This window comes from Malaclemys terrapin, chromosome 6 (assembly GCF_027887155.1).
Source record: "Malaclemys terrapin pileata isolate rMalTer1 chromosome 6, rMalTer1.hap1, whole genome shotgun sequence".
NCBI lineage: Eukaryota > Metazoa > Chordata > Testudines > Emydidae > Malaclemys > Malaclemys terrapin.
The window spans coordinates 43,470,963-43,497,361 of NC_071510.1; the positions used below are offsets into that span (position 1 = coordinate 43,470,963).

General features: G+C 39.8%; 1 protein-coding gene across 4 annotated transcripts in view; it reads right to left on the reverse strand.

Moving 5' to 3' along the window:
- Positions 1–26,399, reverse strand: part of FRMD3 (FERM domain containing 3) — a 219,829-nt gene that overhangs the window by 144,099 nt on the left and 49,331 nt on the right. The window lies entirely within an intron of this gene.

Below are 26,399 nucleotides of genomic sequence, written 5' to 3' on the forward strand. Positions count from 1 at the left end.
CTGCAGCTGGGTGTGTCCCTATCTGTATGAATGCTGGTGAAAGTGCAGGCTAGAAGGCTTTGCAGCTTGTCTCAGTAGTACAGTGTGACAGGGAGCCCAGGCTGGTTTGTCAGGGGCTCAATGGTACCCCAGTTCCAGGTGTCACCCCAGGAGAAACCCGTCACAAACATATCAAGGGGGAAAAAGACTATATAGCGACTCTAACTTCACCTGCACACACACACAGCATGCCATGCTTCCATACTTCTTTACAGCAAAAAGGCCAATTATAGGCCTGGTGGATACTTTCAAAGTGGATATTTCAAAATGGTCATTTTAATGTACTGATGGTCCATTGTTTATCTCTGTTTCTATGGCTCTTGACAGCGCCACATCATACCTTATGTTAAAGTACACAAAATAAGCTTTCAAATGATGTATTATGTGTGTGTGCATAGAGAGGGTGCATTAAGTTGATCAAATCAATGGTCAATCATCTACAACAAGAATAGTGGGAGGTGATTAGGCAATTTCACTCAGGTTGTAACGCCTCCAGAGAAGGACTACCACCCGGAGAGGCTCCATACACCAGTTCAAACTGGATTCTCCAGAGACCAACAGACAAAGAAAGAACTTTTGGATAAATAGCCTGAGTTTAAACTGATTCAGGACCTTCTTTCTGATCCAGCAAACAGACAGGACCTTCAGTTCCAGGGGGGCTCCAATCAATCCTGGGAGGGGTTGGAAGGATTTTGGCCCACTGAGGCCCCAAAAGACTAATGGGTGACCTCTGGTAAGCTTTTAGCATGTGTATAAGGACTTTTATTGTTTTCAATATGTTTTCTCTGTAATGCTTTCACCTTAATAATAAATGTGCGTGCTTATAAAGAGCTGTGTGGTAATGCATAACTGCTAGCAATTACTCTGTTCATAGTCTCTGGAGAGGAAGCAAAGCACAGATGCTGGCCTGTTTAGGCAGCCTGATTTGCTGGGAATACCACAGTCTAGGCAGGGAACAGTGCAGCCTGGAAAATCCCCAGGAAGGAGAAAGAGACATTGGTCTCTGCCCAAGAGACGTAACAGCTGAGGAGCCAAGAGACTAGAGTGGAGGACTTCAAGGGAACACGGGGGAGAGTGGGAAGAAGGAATAAAAGGGGAGTTGCCCTTAACTGTGACACATTTTTTTTATTAATACATGAAAACTACTGCTACTTCTTTGCTCTAGAACTAAGAAACAAACGCTATTCACTTCTCTGAGTGGAATGCAGAATTAAAATAATTAAAAAGAAGGCCTTCATTCTGTTTTCCCACAGAAAAAGTATTCTAGAAACCTCTCAGCATTTGGTCCTTATGGCAGGATGGGTTTGCCACAAGACTAGGGGGTACCTGGAGGCTTTCAAGAAGCACAGAGCCTAAAGATCCACAAACAAGTCTAGGCCCATCCCTGTGGCTCTCAGAACCTCCAGGCCCTCAATGAGACCTTTTGTCCCCTGGCACAAAAACTCCTTCAGGAGTTATACTGACAATGCTTTCCCAGCGTAGCTGTACACTTACACCATCCTCTGAGGGCAACTGTCTTAGGGCATGCTGACCTTTTCAAGGGAGTTCCAGGTCCAAGCTGTGCCCGGTTTCTGCTTTCCACCCAGAACAGAGGGATTCTGAGACCCAAATCCAGAGGGAACATAGGAGTTGGAGGCTGTCAAGGGATACTGGGAAAGGGGCTGGTAATCTATATGCTCTTTTCCCCCAGCATAGATTTGGACAGGGAACTAGTTGTGGGACTCTCCTGTTCATGCATAACCAAGCTGTGGATCTCTCCAGTGAGAGGGATCTGGGGTGTCTATACTTTGAAACTGCTTTTGGAAGGCAGAATGCTGGCAGCAAGTAGAGAAAATGGCCCCTGGGGGCACCAGATACTTGCTTCCTCTTCTCAGGGTGCGGAGCTGAAGCTCCGTCCCCTCCACACTATTGGACTAAGGGGAAGAAAGCACATAACTCCTCAGGAGGGACGGGCTGGATTTTCGTTGGACTTGCTGTCCCGTTTATTTCTGAACATTTGTTACTCTGCCAAGGCCAGAGTTTTCATTTTAGCCATGTGCTAAACTACCCAGCCAGCAAGAGGCTGCATTCGCACAGCAGACCAGGCAACAGTTGCACTGCACAGGGACCAAAGCCACGAAGCAGGAGTTAATGCCATGTGGGGTTTCCTTGGAGAGAAGCAGGCTTCCTACCCTAGTTGTTCTTCCCTCCAAATACTCCCCTCTGCGCCACATATTGTGATGTGCTACTCTGGCTGTGCTCCCTCTTTCCATGCTCTTTTTCCTTTGCTTAGTTCCCCGCTGCATGTCACAGCAGAGGGGAGAACAATAACTGACAACGGAAGCTAAAACTGTGGTCTCTCACATTTGCATCCTTAGTGCAGGAAGCGGAAACAATCCTGGTCCCTATGCACCTAGGGCAACAGGATCCAGGGAGCTTTAGCACTGCCAAAGAGGCTAGCTTGCAGACTGAAATCAGGTAGGGAAGTGACAGTCACATGCTACACCTCCAAGATGTAGGTGTAGAAGCCACCTCTGAGTTCCCTCCACTCCCAATGCCCCAGAAGCATGCACCTGCCTGTAGGCTTGAGAAGTCAAATGCCTCAGATGGCTGGGCTATCGCACTGAGCCTTGGAACATGCAGGTCTCATTGTAGTTGAGCTTTGAAAAAGCCCTGACAAAAAACTAAAGGGACAAAATAGAAACAATGGAGGGCAAAGGAATGCAAGACAAAAGCAAGATAAATGAGTCACATCTTGTGAGCTGCAAAAAGTTGTTGCTTTTTAAATGCAGTATTTGTAATGCAGGCTGAATTATGAGGCAAGCCATGAAATCAGAGGGTGAGTGGTTAGTAGTAGAAAACTATCAGAAAGAAGTGAGTTTCTGAAGGACTTAAGGGAAGAAAACCAGTTTTCTTGGGCCCAGTCTATACTTGAAAAGGTTTGCTGATATAGTTATACTGGTGTACTTATACTGGTAATCCTCCATATAGATGTTGCTTATACCGCAGAAGAGTGCTTTTGCTGGTATAGCATATTCAGGCTCCCAAGTGAATTAAGCTATACTGGCAAAAGCATTTTTATGCTAGAATACAACTGCATCTACACTAGTTTCTGTTGGAATAGGAACGTTAAAAAAAATATATCACCCTCCTAACCAACCTTACTATACCAACAAAAATTGCTTGTATAGACCTGGCTGGGGTATGGTAGAGAAGGGAGGCTTCATTAATTACATGTGAAAATAGATACTCGCATCAGTACAGGTATCTATTTGTGCATACCTTGTACAACTACAGGTACACAACTGCACGTGAATTTTGGGGTTTGGTAGATCTTTCTTTTTGATAATTTGGCCTCTAAGTCCTCTAGCAAATATATCAAAAAATATGTATAAGGCTGATCAATACACCTATTTTTAGAAGTTCCACTTACAACTGATAAAATTCATTTGCATGCCTGGCTTATTAGGATGCATTTTTGGTATCACTTCTTTATGCATTTTACTTGGTTTTATGTATCTATTCACTATACATGTGAGTGCATGTTATGGAAAGAAATAATTAATAGATTAATAGATTTAAAGACCAGAAGAAACCATTAGATCATCTTCTAGTCTGACCTTGTTTATAACAAAAGTCATAAAATTTCAGCCAGTTACTTCTGTACTGAGCCCAATAAACTTGTGTTTGACTAAAGTATCCCCCAGAAAGACATTCATTCTTGATCTGAAGGCTTCAAGAGATGGAGAATCTACCCTCCCTTGGTAGTTTGTTTTACTGCATGAGGTTAGAGCTTTTTTTAGAAAAAGCCTGAAAAATCTACTTTACTAACTGGTGGCACAGTATTCAGTGAACATCAAATTAAGATACAAACTTCTGAGATTTTTTTCCTCAAAAGATTGATCCATCCATTACGTACTCCTGCAATCAAATGGGTTTAATGAAGGACAATAATCTATTTGACAACATTCAAAAGTTGTTAGGGTTTTTTTTTAGTACATGCTGTCACATTTAATAATATCCACTTGGGGAGCTATTTTAGTTCATGGAAAAACAGAAGCCTTGAGTATAAGTATTCATATAAAAATTCTGAAAAATAGCCTCATCTTTTACAGAGTTCCCAAGATAGCTATGAACAGCCCAGCACTAAACTTCATGAAATAATCATTTTTTCCCCAAGCCAATCAATATCTACATACATACTAAATTTCACATTTCCCATGTTGGTCATCAACATCATAATTTAAAGAATTGATGTAATTTTTTGTTTTGCACAGAAAATCTTGAAATTGTGAATAATTCTGAAGATTAAATATTCCTCCCCAAAAGTGTAAATTAAACAAAATGTTAGAACATATCCAAAGAAAAAACATATAATAACTAGTCATTTCAATTGCTAATTTTATGTTAAAAATAATTAACATTCCACAGGGAGTTTGTGGTAACATTTAGTAAATAATGTGTAATTTCTAGCAATTTCTCTCAAAATGGCTGCATCCCTTGCACACAAGGCAAAACTCTCTCCTGCATAAATAGACACAGCTCCATTGACTTGCATGGAGTTTTGCTCATTTTCTCCATTAGAGAATTTGGCCCCTTATATGTAAGAGGTTTTGCCCCCTGGAGCCTCAGCCACAGAGAAGTTGCTATGCTAGCACTCCCCTCCCCAAGATTCCCTTCATGTTGGCTTGCAGGAGCTGGCACAAAGCCCAGCTCTACTACCCCACAGAGCCATGCAGTCTCCCCCAACCTGCACCCACTCTGCAGCCATTCACCCAGACTAGGGGAAATGCGGTTCTGCTGGGTCAGATCACTTGAATCTCACTCCAGGCATGTTATGAATAATTGATATAGAGCCTTAGTAAAAATACATTGTGCATACTTATTCTTGTTATTTATGAGATGAAAACATCTTTTGATGGGTTAGCAGAGAGATGGCTACTCTAGCAATTCCTGTAATAAGGTAAGAAGTGTCTTCTCTTGACCCACCCTGCCAGTACATCTTGGAACTCTGACTGGGGATACAGTTTCCTGCTGACTTCTTGTGGCAATACACCTTATTAACTCCACCCGACACATCATGAAATGAGTGTGGCTCTTCAAGCAGATAAGTCTTAGGAACAGTGTATAGAAAACTTAGGCTGAAGTTTATATCTGATGAGTTGCCAACAAAGCTAAACTCCAGGACAGGGGTAAAATTTTGGACTAAATACAGAGAGTAGATTCTGTTTAGGGCAGGATGAAAATTCCACCCACTTATACATTTTTACTGTAATATAGTCTTTTCAGACTCTTTTGCTTTACTCTAATTGGAATATACCCCCAATTCATTTCAACTATGATCACATGCTACCTAATGACTAGGGCTCTGTCTTCAACAAAATTGGGAAAGCCTCAAAATATGAAGTTAGTGCATTTAATTACAATTTTACAAAAAAAGTCAGATTTCACCCACATGTAAAACCCTGACATTTTAAGGGATTTTTGCTCAGAAATGGTCCTAATTTTAAAATGAAAACTTGAATGCTTTCAACATTTAAAATTATTAAATTTGAATTACAAAATATCTGTCTCAAGAACAATTTTTGCATGAAAATGTATGTTAAATCTGAAATTCACATTTTGATATGAAAAAAAAAACTCATTTTGCATATTTTTTCAGTAAAAGTAAATTTGGGGCCAGGGGTTCAAAGATGGTCAAAATAATTATCAATGTTTTTATTAAATGACAAATATTTTTGCACATGCCTATTAATTATCTAGTAATTAGATTCTTAAACAATCAACAATAAGGAGCACAACATTTTAACTCATTTTGAATTTCATATTGTACTTTTATTTTAACCTTCTGATACTGAGAGAAAATGCACCTTCTCTCCAAAACAAGGGCTGCAACAAGGGTTGCAATTTCTCAACTTCTTCATTGAGCAACCAATTAATATCCACCCCACCTCTCCACAACAGGGGACATCTACTGCATTCCAGAACACTGCCCTCTCTCAAGGAAGGAATAGACAGGCAGAGTAAACACTGTTGCCAACTCTTAGGATTCTATTGCAAAATGTTATGATATTGGCTGTTTTTCTGAAAGCCCCAGCTCCTAGGGCTATGCAATTAGGTGAGAATCTCAGATTTCATTTTAAAAAGTAAGTTGCAGAGAAAATATGAAACCTAAATTATCAAAAATTAACAAGGAATTATTTTAAAAAATTCATATTTTAATACATAATTGGGGGGGCTGACTCATTATTTTTTTTATTCTTAAGATTGGCACACTTGTGGTGTGCAGAACAGCATGCACACTACTATCACATGCAGCAGGCATACTAGTAAATCCAAAACATAGCCAGTAGACCTGTTAGCCTCGACATTGTCCCTTTAAGATTGTCTAACATGCACACAACATCTCTTTCTCAGAGCTGAAACATAATTAATCCACATCAAGGACAAATTGAAAGATTCTGCTTTCCTAAAACTATGGTTTTCTGTCTTATACAGTAGAAAAGATAAAACCCTTAACACTTGCATATTTCAAGTTTTAAAAAGGAAATATCTATAAACGTTGTATTTGAATTAGAAACAATCATTTGATTTAGCTCAATGGCTTGAAATAACTGAGCTATAAACACTTGAAAACTGTCATAATAATGGAAATATTGACAGTGCTTTAACTAGAGTGGCACTGACAAAGTCTAGTAAAATAACTAGTGTTAAGACACTATACCAAGTGCATATATATTTTTTACATTTATAACATCTGCTTTTTGGTTCACCTGATGAACTCTACATTCAGCCAAGAGTTCAGTATGAAATTTTCTGGCTTTACTGGGCATATTTTTATAGCTTCCTGCTTTAATCCCCTGTGAACTTTTTTTTTAGTATGTACAAAACTCTGTTTCTGAATTCCCTGATATTTCACAGCCTGCTCTGATAAACCAAGGGACGAGAGACTATAGGGTCTCCAAATCCTTTTCTACTATATTTTTCTTGCACTGGAAACACAGATACGCTCACAATGTGAAAGGAGTGCAACTGTCTAAATTCTGGTTTCACAAAGACAATATACTGAATATCCAATCCATAATCTTCAATCCATTCCATCCTTTGGTGCACTAACATTTGTGCCAGTGTTTCAGTTAAGAGAGAAGTCTTAACCCCAAAGTTAAACCCAATAACTGAATCAGCCTCCACGATAAGACAGCAAGTAAACTCCTATGGCTTCTTAATAGCATCACAATGGTCTGATCATGGGCCTCTAGACTATTAGTAACTAATGTATTTATACAATCTAATTTCTGCATTGCACTGGTGGAGTCCCAGGAAACTGGTCCAGCATAATAATGTCACAGACTGTTTTGTATATAGATTTATTTAAAGTCACATATTTTTCTCTGCAAAGCAGTGTTTCTTTTACAGATCTTTAAAAATCATTCTGTAATAAGTTGCCCAAGTGCACGAATATGAAATGATGCAGAGCGTTTCCTCCGCAACCAGGACTACTGAGACCACGTCAGACCTGTCCTCTGCTCTCTCCATTGATTTGCCATAGAATATCAGGTCAAGTTCAAGGATTCAGTCCTTATCCTCAAAGAGTTCAATGGCCTGGGCTCAGGATATCTTAGAGTACATCTACACTGAAGAAAAAACCCTGCAGCAATGAGTCTCAGAGCCTGGGTCAATTGACCCTTGCTCTGAGGCCTCCTCTCTCACCGGGTCTCAGACCCTGGGCTCTAGCCTGAGCAGAAACATCTACGCTGCTGCTTTTATTCCCATAGCACAAACCTGAATCAGCTGATTGGGGCTCTGCTTGCCACTGGAGTTATTTTTGCAATGTAGACATACCCAAAAAGATCATCTGAAACTCTGGAATAAGGACAATGGTTGGTAACTCTGCTCCTCAGGCACAGCAAACCTGTCCACCACACTGGTAAAGCTAATCTGAGCAAGGTACAGCGCTTTCTCACACAGGAATGAAGGACCATCACAAACCTCACCACTTTCTGCTCCAAGTGCAAGGCGCACTTCATCAACCTTGCCTTCTCTAACAAATACATCGCAGCATGCAAATATAAAAAGAACCTACCAAAACAAAAGTATTACACTGCACACACAATTTTCCACCTACTGAGAAGATGAGAGTAAAACAAACCATAAATGTCCTATATTAGTCACAGCGCTTAATGCACTACTAAAAGGCATTTAAATATTATGGTGATGAAGGGCATATAAGATCCTGAATAGAATAATGTTCCTACATCATTGATATTAGCAATCTTTTAAAGGAAGGGGTAAATGAATGCTGTCTGCCATTGACTGCAGTCCACAACCATACATACATTCTTTTCACCACAAGATATTCTCAGACTACATATAATTTTTGTAAAGTTTCAAGAAAATGTATTAAACTGTTTTATAGAATGTGTTTTTAAATGTGAAATATTTTATTAAAATGTTTCAAAGGGTAACTTTTTAGGTCCTGCATACTTATAAGCAGTGTGTTTTAAATAATATATTATTTATTTTTATACACCAACTATGCCTCCTTGTGCAAGTTGCTGGGACACTATTCAACAGAATAAAAAAACTAAAAATAAACATCCATAAAATTAATTAATGCAATCCAATTTAGAAGAAAAAAAGAAAGAACAACCTGTGCACAGGCTCCTCTTAAATATATTTTAAAAAATTAAATACTTAATCCTCCCCAAGCAGTCAAGTACCCTCATCTTTCACTGTTTTATGGAGTTTGAGTACATTCAGAATTTTGCAGCCTGAGTTATTAGCATTCTGAATAAGTACAGAGTGGTTCCCCAACTGGATGCAAATGTGTGCCATTCCCAGAGGGAGTAACCTGACTTTCAGAGTTTCCAATGCAGAGTCGCATGCCAAAAACTTGCCAGGTGAGCAGCTATTTGTGTATCACAGAAGGATTTCTGTGGTACATTTTATTTGCAGAGCTTTTATACAGTAGTTAAACCTGCTCAACGCACTTCAGTCTTCAAGTTTTCAACACTGGAAGAGTTCAGTACCGTGGCTAGTTCTCATAACATCCTGCGGTATATGACACATGCCAACTCTCCCCCAAGCTCACCTCTGCTTTGTCCTTTGTGTTCATTGCACCCTTACACTTCTTATCTACTTTCTATTCTCTCAAATTAAATTTCATTCAATATTTACAGTGTGCTGATATCATGAAATGCAGATTTGTAAACCATACACACCTTTGAGGATTTGAAATGTATACAAGTATACGTACATTACCATAAGCATTACAGCATGTATTTTGGTGCAGTCCCAGTATGTATGTCAGGGTTCAATGATATCAACCAGAAGCTTGTGATGAGGGAAGGCTGCAGGATGTGTCTTCCCCACAAAAGGACTGCAGCAGAATGTTAGGCCTCGCATTCCCTTAGTGCAGGATGGGGATGGCTAGCAAAGCCAGCAGCCTCAAGAGGCCACCGCAATGGCCCACAGGAATCTGTCTGCAGGAGCAAGGGGGAGCACATGCCACACCTTTCACCAGCAGGTGAATAAAGAGTGCTACTCAGCACCCTTCCCCGCCTCAAGCTTTCCAGGATGCCTCGGTCCTCCACAGATGGAATACTTCCAGCCATCTCCACTTGTCTGTTACTGCTCTTCAGAGGTGAGCAAGGGCCCAATATGCCCTTTGTTAGGCTGCCAGTTTCTTGTTGTTAGCGCTCCTACTGCTCTTCTAAGGGCAGTTTTCTCCCTCAGTGACCAGCAGAAGTTGGCGCTTCTAGAAGTTCCAACTTAGTGCGACAAGGAAAAGAAATATTTTAAGATGACCAGAAAGCCTACAGGTAATGTACAGATGTTTCATTACTTCCTGAGGAGGAGGTGTAGTACCCCAGTCTAAATGTGTTGTGTCCCCCTCTAGTAGCTGGTCCACAAGAAGGATAACAGCCTACTGCTGCCACTAGCCAAGGGAGTAATTCCTTTAGCTCAAGTAATAGGAGTTTATGTTTCTTGTATTGAAGGTGCTGGTGGACAACACACGGTGGAGGTCACACAGAAACACCAAAAGGGAAGAGCTATTGACCGAAGAAAGATGCCTTCTTTCCATTACTGCGACAACAGTACTCAACAAATTTACAGCATCTCCCTGGGAAAGCTAGAAATAGCATTGTCCTCCCCATTATGAGTCAGTACATTCATGAGAAATTACATCAGAGTGTTGCTAAACTTAAGATAAGAACTGGGACCAGCAGAACAAGAGGAATAACATCTTCAGGGCAAACCAAGTTCTTAACGCAAATTAATTATGCACAGAGATAAACAGTTGTGACCTTGGCTTCTACTTCTCCTGTATCTAAACCATTTTATGAATATCAGTATAATAATTTAATGAATTATGTTTATTTAACTTCAAAATTAATAATGTTTTCCACAGACAGGAAAAAGCATTCTCCCCCCTCCCCTCGTCTATTTTTTGTACTTATTACTTCAAAAGAAAGATGTCCAATAAGTTGTGGAAGTCAAACATTTTACTACTAGCAGGGTTTGGAATTTTCTTTTAAATCTGTCATGAAGCTGAACAACATAACTGATCTTTATTTTGCACAGTCCTCATGCTTCTGAGTCTGCATTCTTTCTGCAAACTGCCCATTCTTCCCCTTTTACTTCTTATGTTCCCCTATAAACATACGCTATCAAAGTATTTTGGATGAATGTACAAGTTATAGAGCAACTCAGGCCATAAGAACTTGGCATTGTAAAAACAACAACTAACAATTGATTAATAAACTTAATATATCTGTAAGGTTTTGTTAGGCAACTGTTGTCTGGGGGCTAGAAATATGCAATTTAGATATAGTAATAAAACCAGAGAATCCAGCCTTTAGGGCCATATTTTCACCTCCTATACAAAGTGAGAGTAAACTGGTTTTACATGAAAGATTTATGCAGTGGATGAGAGGAGGTGGAATCTCTTCCTTGGAGCCACTAAAGACGCAGCCACGGACACACACACACACCTTGGCTACCACTTCAGATACCATCCACCATACCAACACTATATAAGCAAATTGGCCAATGGATACATGCAGTTCACTGTTCCACTTGCCACTGTCTCTTCCCCAAATCTCCCCTCCTCATACCCCTCCATAGAAAGCTAACATGGAGCAACATTCCCCAGCATAAAGGAGTCACAGAATTCTCCTGCACAGACTATATAGCCTGCATCTTTACACCGCACTTCCACAGCGGTTTCACTAGGGGAGAGGGGGTTGTGCTTTGAAAGAAAAGATCTGTTCCTCAGTTTGAAAAGAGGTGCCTTGAAAATTTTATCAGCATCATTCTATGGTCACTTTATAAAACTCTAATTTGCTGTTCAAAGCTCACCTAGCAGAACTGTTTTTATACTAGTAATGAATGGAATACTGTGGTATTGTTGAATGAAGGGAAGTAAGCAACTAAGACACCTAATAGCCTAATATTAAACAAGTTCTTCTCACAAGTTCACCAAACCACAAAAAAAGCAAGTTTTGCTTTCACTGAGATTTCTAGGTTGCTGATTTTTTTTTAAAGTGTAACATGATGTATAGCATGGCCATTTTCCATGTCTTCATGCTTTATTATTGTAAAGACATGGACTAATGAATTGACAATCCTGATCCTTGTAAAAGCAGAAGCTGAGTAGTGTGATAAACTCTGGGTCTGTTATTCCCTTGATATGTACTTGCAGGTCCCACTAATGCTAATAGGAGAACCACATAGGCATCAAGGAGGAGACATCAGTGAAAGTTTGGAACAAAGACTGAAGGCAGAATATGGTCCAAAAACTATCAAAATGAATCATGGCTGATTTGTCTGAATTTTTAAAATAAAATCTGTCCAAGGAATATTACTTTGGATTAACATAAGATAATAGTAATGCTAAGCAGAGAGTCAAAAATAATATGAAACATATTCTTGAGAGTATTAAAAAAAGAAGGCATCTATAAAGCTTCCTGCAAACTGTGCATTAGTTTTCCCATTATTGGTCATCTTATTTAATTCAGTATTCCCTTTTGTCCTCTCAAAAGGTGAGTTTGGTAGTAATTTTCTTTAAACAGTGAGTATTTTTAATTTTATTAAGCTCTCACTCCTCCTCAGCCACCCACATCCAGCGAGAAGTGGAATTAAATCCAGCATTTGGTTCACTGTGGATCAAATGACCAGGTATAGAAAATACCTTGGGCCCTGATCTTCCAAAATAATCTGTGGGAGCAAACGCTTATGCCAGCATGGAATTCCACTGGTTGCAGAGGGATCCAAGTAGCATAATGATCTGCTCCTGTAGATCCCTTGCAGGATCATATTTGGTGTGCACTTCAGCTTCATCTCCAAACTTTGTAGCTTAAGCCCATCTCTATGTACAGTTTGGAAGTTCACAGAGTAGATTTAAAGTACTTTTTAAATGCCCAATCCAACTTCAACTGGATTTGATGAGAGACTTTCAAGCCCAAAAAGTGGAGTACTAGCATTCACAACTGGTAAAAGTTAAGTGATTACATTTAATGTCCTAGTTTGCTTTGTTGTTTCCTTTAACTTAACTTGTGTACCAAAACAGTTAAACTTAAAAAAAGAACGAGACCCAATATTCTCTCTGTTCAGTCTGGACTGTTTAAACTAAGCTTACCTGAATTAATATGAACCGATTAATCCCTTATTAGTAATTAAGAATGGTTAATTTTCTGAATCTTCCACTATACTTAAAGAGAAATTCAGACTGGCCACAAAGAGGTGCCTCAGGCAGGGGAACTGGGATAGTTCTGCTGCCAAAGTGGAAGATGCTAGGAAAAAGGAGGCAGGAGAAGATGGGCATGTCCTGTCCAGTGTGGTGCTCTGCTCTGAAAGGGGCTCCTCCCACACAGCAGTGCGCAGCAAAGGGAGTGGTCAGAACATAAAAGGACTAAGGGAATCTGCTGCTGCACAGATCCTCCAGTCTTTCGTCCTATGGAGAACCATGGAGCCTATTCCAGGCATTTAACTCCATACAGCAACTCTGCAGCTGCTCCATAGCCTAAGTATGGGGGTTCTTCCCCTTCTCACCCAGTGCATCACAGTGTTAGTGTGGAAGCCTTATATTGGGAGCTGGGAAGGGGTGTAAAAACATATTACAGTTTTATTCATCCTGCTTCATAAAATAGAATACAAACATTATTTAATAGTGCAACAAATCGATTACTGTCTAGGACTCCCGGTTGCCACTATGCAGTGTGCCATGGCCATTCAAACTAGGGCTATCAATTAATTCAGTTAACTCAAAAAATTAAATCACAATTAAAAAATTAATCGTGATTAATGGCACTGTTAACCAATGTAATACCAAAGGAAATGTATTAAATATTTTGATGTTTTTCTACATTTTCAAATATATTGATTTCTTTTACAACAGAATAGAAAGTGTACAGTGCTATGTTATTTTTTATTACAAATATTTGCACTGTAAAAATGATAAAAGAAATAATATTTTTCAATTCACCTCATACAAGTAGTGTAGTGCAATCTCTTTATTGTGAAAGTGTAACTTACAATGTAGATTTTTTTGTTACATGATTTCATTCAAAAACAGCCTACAAGTTCACTCAGTCATAGAATCATAGAAGATTAAGGTTGGAAGAGACCTCAGGAGGTAATCTAGTCCAACCCCCTGCTCAAAGCAGGACCAACACCAACTAAATCATCCCAGCCAGGGCTTTGTCAAGCAGGGCCTTAAAAACCTCTAAGGATGGAGATTCCACCTCCTACTTCTTGTTCAGCCAACTGCTAAGACAAACAAGTTTCTTTACGTTTATGGGAGATACTGCTACCTGCTTCTTATTTACAATGTCACCTGAAAGTGAGAACAGGCGTTTGCATGGAACTTTTGTAGACAGTTTTGCAAGGTATCTACATGCCAGATGCGCTAAAGATTTGTATGCCCCTTCCTGCTTCAGCCGCCATTCCAGAGGACATGCTTCCATGCTGATGATGCTCTTTTTTAAAAAAAAATGTGTTAATTAAATTTGTGACTGAACTCCTTGGGGAGAGAATTGTGTGTTTCCTGCTCAGTTCTACCCACATTCTGCCATATATTTCTTGTTATGGCAGTCTTGGATGATGACCCAGCACATGTTTGTTTTAAGAACACTTTCACAGCAGATTTGACAAAACACAAAGAAGGTACCAATATGAGATTTCTAAAAATAGCTACAGCACTCGACCCAAGGTTTAAGAATCTGAAGTGCCATCCAAAATCTGAGAGGGACGAGGTGTGGAGCATGCTTTCAGAAGTCTTAGAAGAGCAACACTCATATGCAGAAACTACAGAACCTGAACCACAAAAAAAGAAAATCAACCTTCTGTTGGTGGTATCTTACTCAGATGATGAAAATGAACATGCATTGGTCCACTCTGCTTTGGATTGTTATCGAGCAGAACCCATCATCAGCATGGACACATATCCTCTGGAATGGTGGTTGAAACATGAAGGGAAATATGAATCTTTAGCGCATCTGGCACGTAAATATATTGTGACACCAGCTACAACAGTGCCATATGAATGCCTATTCTCACTTTCAGGTGACATTGTAAACAAGAAGCGGGCAGCATTATCTCCTGCAAATTGTAACCGAACTTGTTTATCTGGGTGATTGGCTGAAGTAGGACTGAGTGGACTTATAGGCTCTAAAGTTTTACATTGTTTTATTTTTGAATGCAGTTTTGTTTTTGTTTTTTACATAATTCTACATTTGTAATCATGATTAGTTTTTTTAATCGCTTAACAGCCCTAATTCAAACTTAACAGAAATAGCAGGGATATTTATAACTCAGGGCCTCCTGATCCAGAAGCCAAGACCCTTACCATATGAGCTAACAGAGAACCTCCATTAACTATAAGCATTATAGGGTCAGTGACAGGAATTAACCATTCTGATTGTATCTAACAGAGGTAAAAGGGTGCATGCTAGCCAGTCCATTACAAAGTATGAGTTTCATAAAACTATCATCTTCTTCCTTTAGAACTCCAGAAAAGGACCAACAAGTGCTGCCGGTCCAATTTTACAGATGACTTCTTAAGTCTATTTTCAGTCTTAATATTTGGGGATTTTAGTAAGGCTAGAAAAAATGCACAGCAGCCACTGAGACTCTTGAAGGGAAATATTATCAAGTTCATGAACAGCTAGGGTTGTCAAGTAATGAGTTCATTTAAGATCCAAACATTAAGATTTTCCTTGCAGTTTACTTTGTCATTATTTAACCAAATACGTTGTTGGGTTTTTTTTTTAAATGTTTGAAAAAGGCTAAGGGCTAAAAAAAATTCAAACTTTCCTCAACAGAATGCAATATTTTGTGCATATTTTCAATATCACGTGTAAATTAGACCAACAACAGGGGAAAATAGGCTGCATATTTTGTTTGTGTTTTTTAGCTAACTCATTAAAGAGCTGTCTCTTGGGTACAGACATAATTCTTCTCCACTCAATTAGTCTCTACATCAGACTTTTCAGCCTCATAATAGGGATGTATCAATGGGAATATTGTGGTACTGAATATGAAGGAAATGCTGGCATGGCTCACTATGCTCTGGGCCAATGCTCAAAAAGTTGCAGTTGTCATGGGAATGGAGCAAAAGCTAGAAGCAACACAAATTAAAGGAAAGGGGAAAACCTTCTGTGACTACTCCCTTAAGGGAACAAGATGAACAGGGGGGGAATCAAATGAAGTGCCGTACTGATTTGCTAAAGATAATGAGATTTAAAAGGTTTTGTACTAGAAAATGTTTTTCCCCACCCCTTTTTACTTCTCAAGATTCAATTCCTTAATTTTTTATCTCCAACAATGAGAATTAATACTATTTTCTGCAATAAAAAGTAAAATTAACAATTGATTTCCTAGCTACAAACTACTGTATGCAAGGTCCCTGAAGTTTTGCTCTACAGCTGGAGGGTGTACAGGTGAATGAAAGCAGGTAATGTTGGCTGAGTGAAGAATCATTGCTGCCAATGGCTGGAACAGCCACGTCTCCAAAGTAGAGGCAAAGGGGAATGGAATTTAGCTTACTTATATAAGGATTTTTTCTATAGATAGTTATGAATGTGCAGTGATTTATATTCACAAACATTAAAAATAAATATTCTATAAGATCTGAGTCTGAAAAGAAAGGGGTTGCTTCACCAGCAATGAATTTGGTTCCATATCCCTTTTCTGTAGGAAAGACAATGGAGTGAGTATGTATTCAATTTCAGTTGATCACAATGAGAACTTGATCCATATATAAGGCTCCAACCTACAGCCCTTATTCAGGCAAAACTCCCACTGAAGGATTTGCCTGAATAAGAACTGCAGGCTCTGTCCCTAAGTGAAGCACTTGCAATTATGGCTTTTAATCCCTTTTTAAACCCTTCTATTATGCTCTAAAGTTCGACATGGCAGTTCTAAACCCAAGAATGTATTCTTGAATTAAAAATAGCTCTCAAAAATGGTGATAAAAAAGTGAGGTGTTCAACTATTTTAAGACCACCTCTACAGTAGCTATAGAACTGATTTAAAAGCAGAGATGTTGCTTCAATTTAGACCTTCATTTGGGCAGATGCTTGTAAGTTTGTTTTTTAATGTAAACTGACAAGTTTTATTAAGTCACTGTGTGATGGGGGTGTTCACCCCACACACAATGAGAAAGGGTTAATATTGGCCTGGTGAGCCAGGCCTGATTAGAGAAGGTCCAGCTAGGAGAGAGCAGGACCTTTTTCCCTGAAGAGCTGGTGAGGGAGGCCAGAGGAGAGGAGGTAGATATTTCCCTCTCTCTGGGAAGCAGCCTGAAAGAAGGCTGAGAAGCAGAGCCATAAGCCAACCAGGGATGTTGGAGCAGCAACTTTGCCATACACTTATTTGAAATATAGCTGTTGTAAACTACTGTACTAATAACATTAGTGTGTGAATGGCAACAACTAAAAAGTTGGTAAATGGTAATGACTGTATTCCAACCCAATATGGATGCCATCGGAACTCAGAGCCCTCCCTATCTAGTGTCCCGTCTCCGGCCATTGGGGATTTTTACTACTAGCAGTCACTGATGGGCCAAATGCCATTGTAAGCAGTCCCATCCTACCAGCCCCTCCATAAATTAATGGATTTATCCTGGTGGTATCCTTGATGTAAATTAGCATGGTTACACCCATTTTACAAATGGGAAACTGAGAAGTAGAACATTAAGTGATTGGTCCAAGGTCACACAGGAAGTCTGTGGCAGTCATGTGAAGAAAATCCAGATCTCCAAAGTCCAAATCCATTGCCTTTAATCTAGATCTCAGAGCCTCCAGTTTTAAGAACCAGAGCTAAAATGTAATTTTTTTTGTACTTTTCCTGTGTTGAATTTAGATTTACTTCATAAGTCAGCTTTCCCCCTTTACTCAGAATCATTCCTTCCTGCCCTCCACCACTACCACCACAGATGAGGATCAACAGAACTACATAGACTTCAGGTAGGCTGACCAGATGTCCCGATTTTATAGGGACAGTCCCGATTTTGGGGGCTTTTTCTTATATAGGCTCCTATTACCTCCCACCCCCTTGATATAAAATTATTCTACTTAACTGCCAGGGAGCAAATTTGTCACGTACACATGGGAGAAAGAAGAAGGACAAAATGCAGGGTCAGCTATAGGTAGTCAGGGAGTTCCTTCAAGAGGAAATGTAGCCAAACTCCAAACCTGGAGACAATGAACCTTTCTGTGCCTGCGTCCTGTAGATAGCTAACCGTTTGCAAAATAAGCAAGGAGGAGGGGGCAAATAGATGAACAATAAGGGGTCATAAGAGGGGCAGATACATGTAGCTTGCTAATTATGTATGGTAATGATAGCAAATTTTGGCCAATCATAGAGCGATAGATTATCATAAGCAACTGCATATAATGCTTTGGTGTAAGTGTTTTCTTTGTTCTTGCTGACTTATGAGCTCGAACCCAATTGCAATTGAAATAAATGGATCGCCCCTCCCGGGGCTCCTTGCTTGATTAGCTGTGTCCATCTCTCCTTATTCCTCAGCTGGAACAGACAGAAATTTCTATGACACCGTGTCCCGATTTTTCACACTTGCTGTCTGGTCACCCTAACTTCAGGCGACTTGCAAGGAAACTAGTAAATGCATGCACAGACTTTCTCACTTGGCACTATGATGTTATACTTACAGTCTGTACACTACACCACTTTTCCTCAATCTCCTACCATTTTTGGAACCTCTTGTGATGGCTGCATATGGCTAGTACAGGACTCAATCCCTGCCCTGGAATAACATTTTCCCCAGTTGACGAGTTCTCTGGATTCACAGCTGGCTTGTCTGGCAGCTACATAATGGCCTACAGGGCTGGTGCAGGGTCAGCTGCACTTTATTCATCTGTGTGTCATTCCTCCTCATGAGCCTGCATGAACACACAGTCTACTCCCTGTTGAAAATATGGTAGAGATTAAGACCCATGGAAATGCAACATGAGCATAATGACCTTGTACAGTGACAAGAATGCATCCCCACGCCCTTTTACAAGTTCTGCCAAACATCCGTGGGGGCCTCACATTCTACTAAACATCCCACTTGCATACCAAATGTGTGTGAATCACAAGTTAACCCTGGAGCATCTGCTGTACAGTGAAGCCATTCAATGCAAAAAAAAAAAAAAAATCCTTCCCAAAGCATCTGTAAATGTCATTTTCTGTTTAGCTTTTTAATTTGTCCTTGTAAGCATGTTATTTCATTTCATTTCATTTCATTCATCATTGGGGGAGGGATAGCTCAGTGGTTTGAGCATTAGCCTGCTAAACCCAGCGTTGTGAGCTCAATCCTTGAGGGGGCCATTTAGGGATTTGGGGCAAAATCAGTACTTGGTCCTGCTAGTGAAGGCAGGGGGGCTGGACTTGATGACCTTTCAGAGTCCCTTCCAGTTCTATGAGATAGGTATATCTCCATATATTATTAATTCCTATATTTTAATGTTATACTTAATGCACCAAGCACTACAGCACAAAGACAGAATTTGCTTTATAAATAAAATTACTTATTAAAAATAATTAGAAAATAATTTTTTCCCTACAATTTTCATTAAAAAATCTGAAAGCATGGGGACTGTGACAGCATATTAATGCTCTAGAGGGAAAATTATACTTAAGTCCATAACTTCCATTGATTTTCAATGGGAGTTTGGGCACCAACTGCTATTTATGCCTATGAAAATCTCTCCGCTTGCCTTCCGTCTATGCCATACAGACTTGGGTTTAAATTCATGTGGTCGCAAGTGAAAACATATCTGGTGATCTCAAACTATGGTCTATTGGACACATATCCACATCTTAAAGGGGCTGATTCTATCACTGTTTTTCGTGTTAAGTCGCACCTTACCCGGTAAATAGTGCTGGTGATTTCAATGAGACTATTCAGAGAGTAAGGTATTAGTCTACATAAGTAAGCCTGGCACAATGGGCCCAAAGTTGGCACTTTAGTAGTATCTACACAGAAGCATGGCCTAGAAGTAAATGAGTAGCAAACCTGTGCCCAAAAAAGTACAGATAATCTCTCCCCTTACCCACATGATTGTAAAGATTTTTAAGGAATATGCATTAGGAATTCTTGAAAGACAGAGCAACAGCATTTGCCCACAAACTCACACTTCTAAAAGGACATCATCAAGACATCTGCTTTTTACTGCCTGCCACACTTATTAAATTAAATTAATGGAGATATCCTATCTCCTAGAACTAGAAGGGACCTTGAAAGGTCATTGAGTCCAGCCCCCTGCCTTCACTAGCAGGACCAAGTACTGATTTTGCCCCAGATCCCTAAGTGGCCCCCTCAAGGATTGAACTCACAACCCTGGGTTTAGCAGGCCAATGCTCAAACCACTGAGCATCAAGACAGGAACTCTCTGAGGGCACTTATTGGGATTAAGATGCACAGAGCTGTGTTGGGAAGTGTACACAAAACTAATCCACATTATGCCTGGCTGAAGCCAGATCAGTTTTAACAGAGAACAGATTCCTTCAAAAATGAAAAAACCCAGATACTCCCTGCTTCTTGAGGAATGTTTATGTTTTCAGGTAGAAATACAAGAAAGCAGCCCTTTGGAACACTGAAAACAAAATTGCCTGTAATTATTTCTAGAGCTTCACCATTAGGCTGCCAACAAGAGGGTGTCACCACCACCTAACAACTTTTCACAAAAGCTTTTATTAACAGCAGGTGTTGCAAGACTTCATTTTACTGGTTAGTGTCACTCTAACGGAACCCATCAGAACAGTCCTACATGAAAATCCACACTAAAAAATGTTCTAAGTGTTACACCAGATAAGCTGCTTTTTCAGATAAAAAAGTTCAACATCCATATTCCACTCTCTATTAAGACCTGGTGCAAACCCCACTGAAGTCAACTGAAAGACTCCCATAGACTACAATGGCCTTTGGACAAGGTCCTCACATACAGTATATGCAATAGCATTTAAGCAAAAAGCCTGACACACTGGTGCAACTGAGTGCAAAATTCAGCTGATGCTTATCTTTAAAAGCTTTTGTGTTTGGGATCTGAGAGACTCAGAGGAATAAAAATGGGATGCAACATTTTTATTTTTTTTTTACTAGAAGATCACTAGGTTTAAATCCAGTCCAAGCTAACGGTAACTCAGGCCCAATGCCATGGTGATAGCTGTTAATGGCCTATGGTTGTTTCAGTCCAATTCCCAGTGAACAGGTGGAAAACCACCAAAACCAGCAACACAATTGGCATCGTTGTGGCAGCTTCAGCAAAGAAGCCAAGCGCTCGATAAAAGTGGAAACAGAGTTACCCTTTTCATTAAGAGGACTTTTATACACATCAGCCAACAGAGATAAAGGTGTGTGTATGATGGAGGTAAAAAATACAGTACGTCCTACAGAATCAGCTCAGTCTCCCTCATCCCACAGCCCTGTAACATAGCATCTCAGGATATCTCTGCTGAAAAGATGTTTCACTTCTGTTTATTCCCAAGACTGAGTTATACCTCCCACACATTGGCTGTTCAGCAGCTATATGCAGACTTCTGTAGGAGGCTTAATTTGACAGTAGTACAGTCTAAAAATGTCTGGTAAATTATTACTACTAAACACACGAAAGTAGAGGCTTGACTAGAGGAAGCATTTTCCTGTGTTTTCATGGAGAATGAGGGAGGAAAAAACACAATATAGTGTTTTTACTCATTAAGGAGTTACAGAGAAAAAGAGGGAACAAAATACTGTAAAGTAACTGTGCAATTGTTGAAATAATGAACAAGGTACAAAGCTTAATAGAAACTCTATAATTGTTTACTGAAAATATTTCTAATCAGATATGTCCTTCAAGGTTCTCAACTCCATAATCAGAGCTTTTTTCTAATCGTGTGGAAAATACTTGAGCAAATTTGGGGCAAAATTTACATTGGGCCAGATGCCTAGCTGGTAAAAATCAGCATAGCGCCACTGAAGTCAATCTGGGGATTTGGCCCATAGTTGGTAAAACTCTTCACTAGATTAATAAATTTTACTCCAAATAAGGGACAGAACTAAGGCCTCCTGCCTTGTAAATCATGTATTATAAATAATATGTATCGTGCCTTTCAATCCCAAATATTGCACATTGTTTGTAAGCTACATATATAGAGTACCACTGAGGAGCAGGCACACAGCATGCCACACAACTGGGAAGGGAAGGCAGGAGGGAAAATTTTCCACTAGGACTCCAGAGTAAGCTCTTGTTCTTACTAAAAGTGCACTGGAATCCTTAATAGCTACACAAAGCAGAGAGGCTCTCAAGTTTGAGATCTTTTGGGTGATCTTATACAAACTGCTCAGAACTCTATTTTTCTACCTCAGAAAGATAAAGGGCCAAGAGCAACCCATTTCAATTAAAGCCATTAAATGTACATGTTCAGTACATTACAAAGAAATGATTAAAAATGAAACCTGACTGCTTCAAAATGAGCAGCATTAATGCAGAAAGCAAGCTTGACAGAATAAAAGCCTTTGTTGAGTTGGACCCCGGCAGAGAAATACAGAATGCAAGAATTTGGGACAACAGCCCTGACAAGCAACAGTATGTACACATTCTGCCTTTAAAAAAATGTAACTGACCAGAAAACGTATGAGTTTGTTAATCAAGTGGAAAAATGCATTACTGAAGAACATCACACGCACAAGCAGGACATTTCGCTTTTTCTCCTTTGTGCATACACATACTGGAAGACAATCACTGCCCTAGGGAGCTTGCAGTCTAGATGGATAAAGAGAGAGAGAGAAAGAGAAAGACCTGCACAGCATCACATAGTAGGCCAGTGGCAGAGGTGGGTATCTTGTGTCTGGAGTCCAGACTCCCAATTCAGTGCCCTGTTCACTAAGCCACACTGCCTGTTTTGTGCTGGTTGCTGTATAAACCTGTATTAAAACAGTCACTCTCCTGAAGAGCTTACAGTTTGCTGCATAATGTCCTAGTGAATGTTCTGTGGCATGTTTGGTTTAAGAGGCACATGAGGTATTGATACAGAGAGATTTTGCCCAACTGCTGCCTATACTGTTAAAATCATTACAGAGAAGAAGGGAGAGGTAGCTGCTTGTGTGTCTGTAGATTAGATTAGCATGATTCTCTTAGAATACATAGCACTTGCATGTTCACCTTCAAAAGAGCTGAAAGGAGTTAGGTGTCCAATGAGGCTTGACAGCTATTTCTAGATTCCTTTGAAAACATCTAGCCTTAGGTGGCAACAAAGTCATCTGTTCTCCGTATTTACCGACTGGGGGATAGAGGAGGAAATGAGACACATGGCAACATATCCAAGAAGTCAGTGGCAGAGCCAGAATTATACCTCAGACTTCCTATTTCCCAGTCCTGCGTTCTGATTGCTACACCTTGCCTCTTTGAACATTTCAATGCCAGAATCTCTATAGCCATGGAGAGGATGGAAATGCATTTAAATCAGAGCTAGCGCTAAAAAGGTTACTTGGGAACAAAATCTTAAGATTAGTGCAAGAAAAGGTTGAGATAACTTGATCAGAGTCTATGAGTACCTTAAAGGGAAAGTGATTTCTGACAGACACCTCTTTAATCTAGCAGAAGAGAGTTGAATCAGATCCAATGGCTGCAAGCTAAAGCAAGATAGATTCAGACTGGAAACAAAGGTGCACATTTTTAATAGTGAAAGTGATCAATCATTGGAACAACTTACCTAAGTAAACCAGGCTTCTTCCATCAACTGAAGTTCTTAAATCAAGAGCCAATATTTTTCCAAAAGTATGATCTAGCTGACCCAGATGTTATGGGGTTTGGTGCAGATATTGCTCAGTGAGGTTTTTTGGCCTGTGTTATACAGGAGATCAGGCCAGATGATCATAATGGTCACTTCTGCCCTTAAAAGGTAGGAATCCATGAAATGCATTAATTGGGGATCAGTTGCATTTTTTCTCCAAGGCAGGCAGTCCATGCTGCAAAGTACACCAAGGAATATTTGCTAATGGAAAGAGAGACATTTCCTCCCTAGTATTCAGGCTGAATGTAATTGGTATGTGGCCTTTGATGGATGGATCAGTAATAACTCAATACTGGACCACCCCCTTTTTAACAACATGCTTTTTCCAATGCATCCTGGATGAAACAAGAGTTGGTAAAAGCCAATCGGTCCCTTTATGGGGTCAATTACATTTAAATACTTTAAGAAAATGTTGTGGATGCAGATTTTATTGTTCCATCTTTTTGGAGAGAGGATTACATACTCTGAGAAAGACTGATAGGTTATCTAATTTCAGTGTAGCTCCTGTAAAAATCAATGCACCCTATTATTTTTGTAACTTCATACAGAAGTATTCCTTAATAAATCATAAGATCTATCCCTACATCTACTCTACTATAGAACTCATGGGACTACATTTCTTCTTCTCCAGTAATAGAAGAACACATCTTTGATCACAAAATTGTGCCAAATCAGGACAGTGGCCATTCCAGCACTGTCTCTAGCAGGTCCTATTCTTAGATTCATACCAAAAACAGAAATGGACTTGATCTCAGTAGAGATACTGATAGAACAGTAGCAGAAAAACTGATTGGAGCCACACTCGGCCAATAAATTGCAAATGTATAATTAAGCATGTCATATTAACACTATACATAGTAGCAATGAGTTTAAGGTTCAAAGGATTAAAACCCTGTCCCTCAACAAGACTATCAGCTGAAAAAGAAGAAAAATCCACACAGGGGAGAAGTTACTGTTATGTGCCTTCAGTCATAAGGTTGAATATTTGACACCTACTAGCAATATCAAGAGTTTCAATGGGGTGTACAATTAGCTTAAAGACAACTGAATGTCAAATGGCTCAATCTATTAAATAAATTTTAAAGTTCAATTTTATGTCAATTTGTGCTTTTATCCTGCTTGCTCTCTCTCTACACAGAACATCAACAGAAGGAATTTATTTTAATCTGGTATTTTTAAGAAACTATAGTCTATCTGCTCAGATCAAGATGGAGTATTGCTTACTGGGACCACTGCTGTCCTGAAATACACCCCTGAAATGAAGACGAATGCAGCTGCAAATCTGCTGCATTGTTACAAAGCCCAGCCCAAGAAGCTCTTTTAGCCATGCAAAGTTTGCACACCCTTAAAATAGAATAAGCTGGATATGACAATTCATGATAAATATATCAACACTATCATACTTTTCAAAAGAGTAAATAAAACCAATGACACTCAGAACACCAGCTGATTGAGAAAAACAACGTAACAAGTCTTTAAAGACACAAAGGAGCGTAAAGAAATGAGAGACTATTTTTAATACATTAAACTGATTACATTAAATTTAAAAAGGTTTCCATCCTTCACAGACTGCAGCTGCAGCTTCACTGCCAGGAAATCCTCTGCAATAAGCACAACTGTGTTAACCAATCTGAAGCCAACCACCACTAATGCTATAAGAAGCTGTTGACCTCAATTTAATGTTCGATTTACATTGTTTGTTTTTCTAGCAGATGTTTGACTAGAAGACAGTAGCAGAATCCACATTAGCAGCCTTCTTTACCAGGTTTTCCAAACAATTCTATTAAACAAAGAATTAAATCCCGTTACTGGATTCTTTGAGGAAAGAAATGTGTTTTACAAGACAATACCTTATGCTCAATTGTTTGTGTGTGTCTGCCTGCACTGATCTGTACAGTAACTCCTCATTTAATGTCGTCCTGGGTAACGTTGTTTCATTGTTACTCGTTATGTCACTGATCTATTTGAGAACATACTAATTTAAAGTTGCGCAATGTTTGCTTACAACGTTGTTTCGCCGTGGGGGCTTGAAACCAGGGTGGGCCAGAAGCCCCCCCAACAGCTCCCCTCACCCCACCAGCGCCTCCCACTCACCAGTGGCCATTCAGATCAGCAACTCCCTTCTACCTTCCTGCGCCTCCCGCCTGCAGCAATCAGCTGTTTTGCAGCATTCAGGAGGCTCTGGGGTGAAGGGGGGACTGGGGAGGAGTGAAGATGCAGCATGCAGCCTCCTCCCTTCCTCCTGTGCCTCCCACCCTCAGCAATCAGCTGTTTCATGGCATTCAGGAGGCTGGGGGGTGGAGGGAGGTGGGGAGGAGCGAGGATGCGGCACACACGGGGCGGGTTAGGAGGCGGGAAGAGACAGGGCAGGGGTGGGGCCTTAAGGGAAGGGCTGGAGTGGGAGCAGGCCTGGGACAGAGCCAGGGGTTGAGCACCCCCCAGCACTTTGGAAAGAACAGCAAGAGGAGCAGCTGGACAATCCACTCTCTTTCACCCTCTGACTCCACCATGTCGACCATGCTTCACAATGATCATTGCTGAGTACAGTATTACACTGTTGAAAATTGTTTAAAACGTATACTGTATATGTATATAATGTCTTTTGTCTGGCGGAAAAAAATTCCCTGGAACCTAACCCTGCTATTTACATTAATTCTTAAGCGAATCCAATTTCCCCATAACATCATTTCACTTAAAATTGCATTTTTCAAGAACATAACTACAATGTTAAGTGAGGAGTTACTGTATGTCTCTATTGCTCCATTATACCAGGGTGATAATGTGTTTGAATGTGTTTAATATAAGATGTGTTTGAATCTATCTCTGGGCAGGAAGAAACCCATTGTAAACAAGCTGTCCAACTTCACTGGGTTCATCTGTGGAAATAGCTTTGAAGAAATATATCGTAAGTGTCAAAACCAGAATTCCAGATCAACCGATAAGATTAAAAATACATCAAAACAGAAGCTCAAAATGTAATTAGATCAAAGAGGCATCTTCTTGTTTTCATTTATATTCACAGAGGGTGTTCCAAATGAGTATAATGTAAAGAGCCCTGTATAAGTATGAAGGTAATGAATATTTATTTCTTGCGAACATGA